The 9,177-nt window shown below is 42.6% G+C and overlaps 1 long non-coding RNA gene across 1 annotated transcript; it reads right to left on the bottom strand.

Annotated features, from left to right (window-relative positions):
- Positions 1-868: 868 nt before the first annotated feature.
- Positions 869-4,316, bottom strand: LOC311247890. Its single transcript, XR_014620894.1, has 2 exons — positions 3,516-4,316; positions 869-2,044 (listed from the first exon to the last, which is right to left on the bottom strand). It is a non-coding gene; the product is annotated as an uncharacterized lncRNA (long non-coding RNA).
- Between the last annotated feature and the right edge of the window lie 4,861 nt (positions 4,317-9,177).

Here is a 9,177-nt window from a genome sequence, read left to right as displayed (position 1 = left end):
CAGAGTAGCTAACACTGGACTGATGTGGTCTCTCCCCTTGGTTCTAGTTAGTAGCCTAGCTGCAGAGTAGCTAACACTGGACTGATGTGGTCTCTCCTCTTGGTTCTAGTTAGTAGCCTAGCTGCAGAGTAGCTAACACTGGACTGATGTGGTCTCTCCTCTTGGTTCTAGTTAGTAGCCTAGCTGCAGGGTAGCTAACACTGGACTGATGTGGTCTCTCCTCTTGGTTCTAGTTAGTAGCCTAGCTGCAGAGTAGCTAACACTGGACTGATGTGGTCTCTCCTCTTGGTTCTAGTTAGTAGCCTAGATGCAGAGTAGCTAACACTGGACTGATGTGGTCTCTCCTCTTGGTTCTAGTTAGTAGCCTAGCTGCAGAGTAGCTAACACTGGACTGATGTGGTCTCTCCTCTTGGTTCTAGTTAGTAGCCTAGCTGCAGAGTAGCTAACACTGGACTGATGTGGTCTCTCCTCTTGGTTCTAGTTAGTAGCCTAGCTGCAGAGTAGCTAACACTGGGCTGATGTGGTCTCTCCTCTTGGTTCTAGTTAGTAGCCTAGCTGCAGAGTAGCTAACACTGGACTGATGTGGTCTCTCCTCTTGGTTCTAGTTAGTAGCCTAGCTTCAGAGTTTTGAATGAGTTGGAGTCGTTCTGTGTTTTTTTTTGGGGGAGGCCCGTGAGGAGTGCATTACAGTAGTCAAGTCGGCTTGAGATAAAGACATGGATCAGTTTTTCCGCGTCCTTTTGATTTATGAACGGCCGTACCTTAGCTATGTTTCTAAGGTGGGAAAATTATGTTTTTGTCACCTTGTTGATGTTATTTAAAGCTTAGGTCTGAGTCCATTATGACTTGTAACTTTTTGATCCGAGGAGTAAATTGCCCCATATTGCTCTGTAACATTTCTCTTTTTGTTATAGGACCAACTAGTAGGATTTCAGTTTTGCCCTCATTTAATTTTAGGAAGTTGTTCGTCATCCATTTGTTTATTGCTAAGACAATGATACCGTCTTGTGTTGAATGTAGGAAAAACAGTCACTATGTATTTTACCAGTAAAATTAAACATAAGGATTATCCTGATATGAAAACACAAGGATTATCCTGATATAAAAAAGTAAGGATTATCCTGATATGAATGGAAATGGAAGAAAATAAGAAATGTTGATGAGTTAAAAAATAAAATATCTAGGTGTATATTAGATCCCACCTTTAGTTTTAAGAAACATATAAAACAGATGAGCCAGACACTGAAATATAATCTAGCCACTTATATATATATATCACAAATATATCCCTTACAGTTGAGGCATCAAAAACATGTTTGAATGCTGTGGTTTTTCCTCACTATCGTGTGTCAAGTTGGTCTGAAGCAAGACAACCTTGAGGCCACTTGAGTCACTCTACAAACAAGCACTTCAAACGTGATCAGAACGCAGCACAACATCACCACTGTCCTGCACTTTCTAGGCACAATATGTTGACATTTTCATCATGTAGTCATCTGTCCAATTGTTTTTAAAGATAACTCACAATGCTGCCCCTCCACCCCTTAAAGGAACAGGCCAACATTTGGGGGAATGAACTTAACCAGTTTCCTCTCTGTGCCGTTCAGTAGAAAGCTATCTGGCTGCATGTTGTTAGCCTAGCTTAGCACGATGAATGGAAGCGGACAATGCCTAGGCTAATCGGCCATGTCCGCTTCCATTCATTGTGCTAAGCTAGGCTAACGTGCAGCCAGACAGCTTTCTACTGAACGCACAGAGAGGAAACTGGTATCTATCTTCTTGTCTCTCTGGAGAATGAATGAATGAATGAATGACTTTATTTGACAATATAAAAAATAAACATGCGACAGAAGAGCACAGTCGGGATATACTGCCAAGGATGTAACACAAAAAAGCTCAGAGCTTATTTCCATTGTGGTCCTTGTAGGGGGGTGGGGGAGTGTGATGCTTAACACATGCATCATACAAAACGTGACATCACAACACATCACATATACCATTTAACATTTATATACATACAGACTCATACAACATGCAAGGGTGCCTTAAAGGGAAGATGAAGCAGTGCGATAAATACATATTCATAGCATCACATTAGTATTTAGATAAGCCACAGAAGAAGTCACGTTATAAAAATAAGCAGTTTCTAAGAAAAAACGATTTGTTGTGTACATTTCTGAAGCATTTAGCATTATGGGCGCGGCCATTTTGTTGCTGACGTCATACCGTGGCTTGGGTGTATACACTCTGGTTAGCTGCCTATATTGAATGGGTCAGTCAGCAAATAAAATGTTGCCTACAAAACAACGGGACCGCGGTGGTTCTGTTTGTATTGCTCCTGGCTGTTCAAACTAATTTTACCATGTGAGAGAGAGGAAAGTTGGTTAATTTCCACAAACTACCAGTGAAAAAAACAGTGTTGTTGACATGTTGGCTCGGGCTGGCTGCACTCAGGCGGCGCGACCAGCCTGTTGGACAGGGAAGGAGGATCTGCAGCGAACACTTCATTGCCTCGGATTATGTTGTTGGGGTGGGATGTTTGTCCAGAAGACCACTAATCAGCTGAAGCCGGACGCGGTTCCCTCGGTCTTCGACAGACAGACCGGCGTTAGCTCTCGGGAGCGATCGCTAGCTAGTTGGCACCAGCCGGGGCCAGGCGTTAGCTCTCGCTAGCTAGCGTTAGCAACCGGAGCGTCGCGGAGCATTCAGCCTGCTGGCTACCTAGACCCACTTCAACCAGCGTCGCGGAGCATTCAGCCTGCTGGCTACCTAGACCCACTTCAACCAGCGTCGCGGAGCATTCAGCCTGCTGGCTACCTAGACCCACTTCAACCAGCGTCGCGGAGCATTCAGCCTGCTGGCTACACAAGCTGTGTAGCCAGCAGGCTGAATGCTCCGCGACGCTCCGGTTGCTAACGCTAGCTAGCGAGAGCTAACGCCGGGCCCCGAGAGCTAACGCCGGTCTGTCTGTCGAAGACCGAGGGAACCGCGTCCGGCTTCAGCTGATTAGTGGTCTTCTGGACAAACATCCCACCCCAACAACATAATCCGAGGCAATGAAGTGTTCGCTGCAGATCCTCCTTCCCTGTCCAACAGGCTGGTCGCGCCGTCTGGGTGCAGGCAGCCCGAGCCAACATGTCAACAACACTGTTTTTTTCACTGGTAGTTTGTGGAAATTAACCAACTTTCCTCTCTCTCACATGGTAAAATTAGTTTGAACAGCCAGGAGCAATACAAACAGAACCACCGCGGTCCCGTTGTTTTGTAGGCAACATTTTATCTGCTGACTGACCCATTCAATATAGGCAGCTAACCAGAGTGTATACACCAAGCCACGGTATGACGTCAGCCATGACGTCAGCAACAAAATGGCGGCGCCCATGTTGAAAACAGGGATATTATATTATATTTTTCAGACAAATAAGATAGATTTCACATTTGATTATAGAACCCTGTCTTACACAAGGTACACAACAAACAAACTAGGATCACATTGCTCACTGCTTCATCTCCACTTTAAGCTAAGTGTCTAGGTATAGTCCCTTTTGAGCCATGTCTTCAGGCTGGACTTGAATCTAACGGCACTGTCTATGGTTTTCAGTTCACTGGGCAGACTATTCCAATAGACAGCTGCCGAATATAAAAATGACTCCTTCCCCATACAGCTCCTGAATCTGACTGGCACAAAGTCAGTTGAGCTGCGCCTTGTTGAAGATGGTGAGCTAATTGCCCAAAATGTTGGCATGTTCCTTTAAGAACTCTGCTCTGAGCATAATGAGCAGGGCTACAAGGCCAGCCTCTAGGGGGCAGTGTAGCCTTCCAAAACCAGGTACTGCATTTAAACAATCTGCTAATCTGTTAATAAAGCCATAAAGTGAAACAGTGCAAACAAACTTCTTCTGGGTGAAGTGAAAACATGGATGCTGAGTAATCAATCATGCCTGCATTCATTTGGGTTGATACTTGAAGGTGTCCGTTTCTCATTGTCGTGATTTCTAATGTACATAATGACAATTCTTCTCTCTGCGTGGTGTGTGCTCCTGATAGAGAGGCTGGGGAGGTTTGGATTAAGGAATGTGGCCATGATGTTGTTATGTGATTTTATTATCTCTTAATCATATTTTATATTGCTTAATTGTATATAATGTATTTTATACTGTGTATTTCTTGTATAATGTCTACCTGCCCAGGGACTGCAGACAGAAGTGAGCTGATAAGCTAAATCTAGTGCAATGCATCTCCTCTCATTAATTGAGATGAATGTTTATTGTACACAGTCCCTGACAAACTAAATAATAAACTAAACTAAAGATTTGATCCTGAAGTGTCCGTCTAGACGTGGTCTTCTTTGAGCTGTGGGGACATTAGATCTCGACCACAAGCGGTTACCAGTCTGATTCTTCTATTCCTGTGAAGATTAGATTCAAATTTAAAATGTATTGTCATCATGCAGCACAAAGTACAGTACAACGAAAGGAAGTTTGGCTTCCAACCAGAATGCAAATGTAACAGTAAAGTGCAACAGTAATAATTATATTATCATCAACTATCCAGTTGGTTTTTACAGTGTAACTTTTGGCTACTTCATTGATAATTGAAGCGTAGAGAGAGAAAGAGAGCCCCCCCCCCCCCCCCCCCCTCACTATTGGAAGTCCATGAAACTGATTAATGTGCCTGTGAGCTATCTTAGATTAGTTAGCGTTAGCAGCTAAGGTTAGTTAAGGTTTTTACCGCGACAGGAATGGCGAGGATGTAAAGCATGTTAGACTCATTTATTGGACCAGCGCTGCTCACGGTCTGACAACAGGGGCGAAAACAACCTCCTTGATGGATGTAATAACAAAAAAAGACAGATGGAATCATTAAATGTGGTTCTTCCACACTCTACTAAGGCTCCAGACTTAAATGAATGAATTGTAAAATTGCCAATGTCTCGTTTCTTCCATGTTACCGATATACTTCAGTCATCCAATCCACCAAACATGAGTCAATAGCAACAGCAGAATAAGCTTCTCTTTGGCAAATTGCTCATGGCGGGCGCAACCCACATACTCCGCTGTGCTGCTCATCCCACAAATGCATGTTCCTTACAAATGGGGCACCATGTAAAAAAAAAAAGAGGAAATAAACAGGCTTTCCAACGGTATAAAATGTATTGCCAAAAAGCAGTTTAGAGAAATAATCCACCAAACACAAATGTCCAAACTTTTTGTTTCATGTTTTAGTATTGTATACAAATGTTTAACATTCCTAATTTTCCCTCCATCAAGTTAGTATGAGACAATCCCTGTTACATTTCAAGAGGTTCAAATCATTTCTGATAAATGTAGACCTCTGCACATATAGTAGGGATATCGCAAACACACCATACAATCATCACTCCCATCTGTGGCCGTCTCTCGGTCAGAAGGTACATCTGTAGTGTCGTCTCTAGCTACTGTCCACTAGCCTGACCAGAGCCAGAAGATGCGACCACACACACACACCACCCCGTCCCCCACATTGGCTCCCAATTTAGGCCACATCTGACTTTAAAGTGCTTCTGCAAACAAAATACTGGTTTACACCGCTGCATTTATCATCCCATTACGATAAAAGACACGTGCCGTCTGCCGTTCACTACTCAGTTGCTGAGAAAACTGTGAAAATATAGTTGTTGTAATTTGAATGGTGAAACATTTTTGTTGTTGCCCTCTGGTGGTAAAAAGGTATACCACAACTACACAAAGGACTACATGAAAGTCAACAGAGAATGCTGAAAATGTATTAACCAACAATACTTCCTGTCTGATGTGAAACATCAGGATTCACCCACAGACGCATAATGACCGGCCCAGCTGTTCTAGTGTTACAAGAAAAACCTTTCCGATTAAAGTCAAGGTTAACAAAGGACAAAGAAACACACACACACACACAGTCGATCAATCAATCAATTAATCAATCATCTCATTATTACTTTATTGTGAATATTCATAGAAAAACTGAATTTCTCAGGAAGAAGTGATTTCAGATAAACAGGAAGTGATTTTAATAAACAACTTTACATTCAATACAGCTACTTCCAGTTAGTCCCGCCCCCCCAGCCTCCTGGACCAATAGCAGGGAGGAAGGGGCAGGGACCCAGCAATCCTATTGGTGCTCTCTGGACTTAATAAATCTAAATCTTCAATATTACAAATATATAAAGAATCTACACAGTGATAAAACAGTGATATGGAGTCAGATCTACTTCAGATAATACTGTCTGAGACATGTAAGCACACACACACACAAACCAAGACACACACAAACCAAGACACACCCACACATACACACAAACCAAGACACACACAGACAGACACACAAACCAAGACACACCCACACATACACACAAACCAAGACACACACAGACAGACACACAAACCAAGACACACCCACACATACACACAAACCAAGACACACACAGACAGACACACAAACCAAGACACACCCACACATACACACAAACCAAGACACACACAGACAACACACAAACCAAGACACACCCACACATACACACAAACCAAGACACACACAGACAGACACACAGACCAAAAACAGTAGGTATGCATAAATGCACTCACATCCAAACATACAGGGAACGGACTAATACATTTCAACGTGCACACGTGCGCGCACACAGACAGACAGACAGACAGACAGACAGACAGACAGACAGACAGACAGACAGACAGACAGACAGATAATCGACTTGTCAGCATATTATCAGCTGAGGAACAAAAAGCTAAAAACGAAAACAGTCAACCTTTGACCTTAAACATCTCAGGGTCAAAGGTGAACTCTATCTAAACGTGATCAGACAGTCAGACAGTCAGTATAAAGAAGGCGACATCTTTGAGGTCAACATGTGAGACACACAGAGGAATGTCAACGGCTAATGCACTGAGGCTGTGAGAGAGAGAGAGAGAGAGAGAGAGAGAGAGAGAGAGAGAGAGAGAGAGAGAGAGAGAGAGAGAGAGAATGTGTATATTCTTATTCCAGAATGTGTGTGTGTGTATTGGTGTATGTGTGTGTATTAGGGCTGTCACTTTCTGTTTGAAAAACATGTTAAATGTTTGAACTGTAATGATGCGATTGAATAGAAAACAGCCGTTAACACATTCCCGGCCATCCACGTATATATACGTGATTGGGAGCCAGCGCTTGAAGGCCAATCACGTATATACTGTATACGTGTTAAACTCTTTTTTTCTTTTATTCGATTTTAATATCCTATTCACTGTCACGGAGCTGTATTTTGGCTGGAAAAGGCATATTGGACTCGGAAAGTGCAGTACCGGCCAGATCCTGGTAGTGGCGCTGTCTCGAGAATGCAGTAATCCTTGTTTCAGACCTGGTGTCACTTTTTTTTCCGCTCCGGGTGGACTTTTCTGTTAGCCTGAAGCGAGGGCTTTACCCGATCGCCTGGAATACTTTTTGCGACGCCGAATTCAGTATGCAGTAAAGGAATATAGCATCAGCCAATGGACATATCGATCTACCAGATGGCGATCAAATAACTGGGAAATTCTTTTTGGAATCCAACCGGCCACAGGTAAGAGCGATTTGACGTCAATTTCAGCCTGATCGGGCCTTGTTCTCATAGCCAACGCTGATCAGCGTATCGTATGTTGTTGTAATAAAGAAATTCCGTTATTGGTAATCAATAATCAGAAACAACTCCCCCCCCCCCCCCCCCCCCCCCCCTTTCATGCATTCATGGTGGAACATGATACCGATCATATGCATTTTGATTTTTAACTCTAGCTTGTGTAGGGCCAAAACACCAATCGATTTAACGTTATTAGCTTAGCGCCCTATAACTAGCTTTGCAGGAATGATCCCAGATAATTCCCATATAACGCTCATATTCATTAGGCTATAAAACGGGAACGTATTGATGAAAAAATTATTTCTTTATGGCATATTGAAGGGAAGGTTTATACTGTCAATTGACAATGACAATGGATACATAGCTATAATAGAAAATATAGATTTAGCTCTACAAACAACGTCACGCACAGTGAAAAGTTGTAATGAAAAGCTGGCGTCCTAGAGTGGGGCCCGTCTAATCTAAAGGCCGGGAATGTGTTAATGAATGAATTCAAATTCAGGCGTCTGCTTCTCTGTCCTTTCCTTGATTGACAGCACAGCGGAGGCGGGATCTGAGGCTGTGAGTACATCTGAGCCAATCACATGAGGCTGCAGGAGCTTTTAGGAAGAAAAGATCGCCTCTCATCACATCAATTACAACGTTCTTAAGCCAGAAATTAGTGCATTCTATAGACTGTAAAAATAAGTGCGTTTTGTAATTGCGAAGTGCCTGCCAGTAGCTCTCTCTCTCTCTCTCTCTCTCACTATATATCTATCTCTCTCTCTCACACTATCTATCTCGCTCTCTCACTATATATCTATCTCTCTCTCTCTCACACTATATATCTCTCTCTCTCTCTCTCTCACACTATCTATCAATCTCGCTCTCTCATTATATATCTATCTATCTCTCTCTCTCTCTCTCTCTCTCTCTCTCTCTCACACTATCTATCTATCTCGCTCTCTATCTATCTCGCTCTCTCACTATATATCTTATAGGGTTGGGCATCGTTTGGATTTGAATGATTCCGGTTCCGATTCCGATTCTCCATTTCGATTCCTGTTCTAAACGATTCTCGATTCCGATTGTTTGAGGCGCAGGTCAAAACAGGTCACAGCTTATTTCGCAGGAGATTTTTTGTTGTTGTTGAAAAATCGTAATTTTTTTCATACTATTCACATTGTCAGTTGACTTGATACAGTTTAATTTGGTTGCTGTACTGTAACTAGGGTATTAATTAACAAAGTAAAAAAATCTTTTTTTTAGAATAGAAATTGAGAATTCCTATTAGAACCGGTTCTCTCTCTCACACTATCTATCTCTCGCTCTCTCTCACACTATCCATCTATCTCTCTCTCTCTATCTCAGACCATCTATCTCTCTCTCTCTCACACTATCTATCTATCTCTCTCTCTCACACTATCTATCTATCTCTCTCTCTCACACTATCTATCTCTCTATCTCTCTCTCTCACACTATCTATCTCTCTCTCTCTATCTCTCTCTCTCTCTCTCTCTCTCACACTATCTCTATCTATCTTTCCCTCTGTATTAAATAAAACTATC

This window comes from Notolepis coatsorum (genome assembly GCF_963971535.1).
Source record: "Notolepis coatsorum genome assembly, contig: SCAFFOLD_4860, whole genome shotgun sequence".
Lineage (NCBI taxonomy): Eukaryota > Metazoa > Chordata > Actinopteri > Aulopiformes > Paralepididae > Notolepis > Notolepis coatsorum.
The sequence above is the reverse complement of the archived record's forward strand: the minus strand, read 5'-3'. Positions and strand labels throughout refer to the sequence as shown.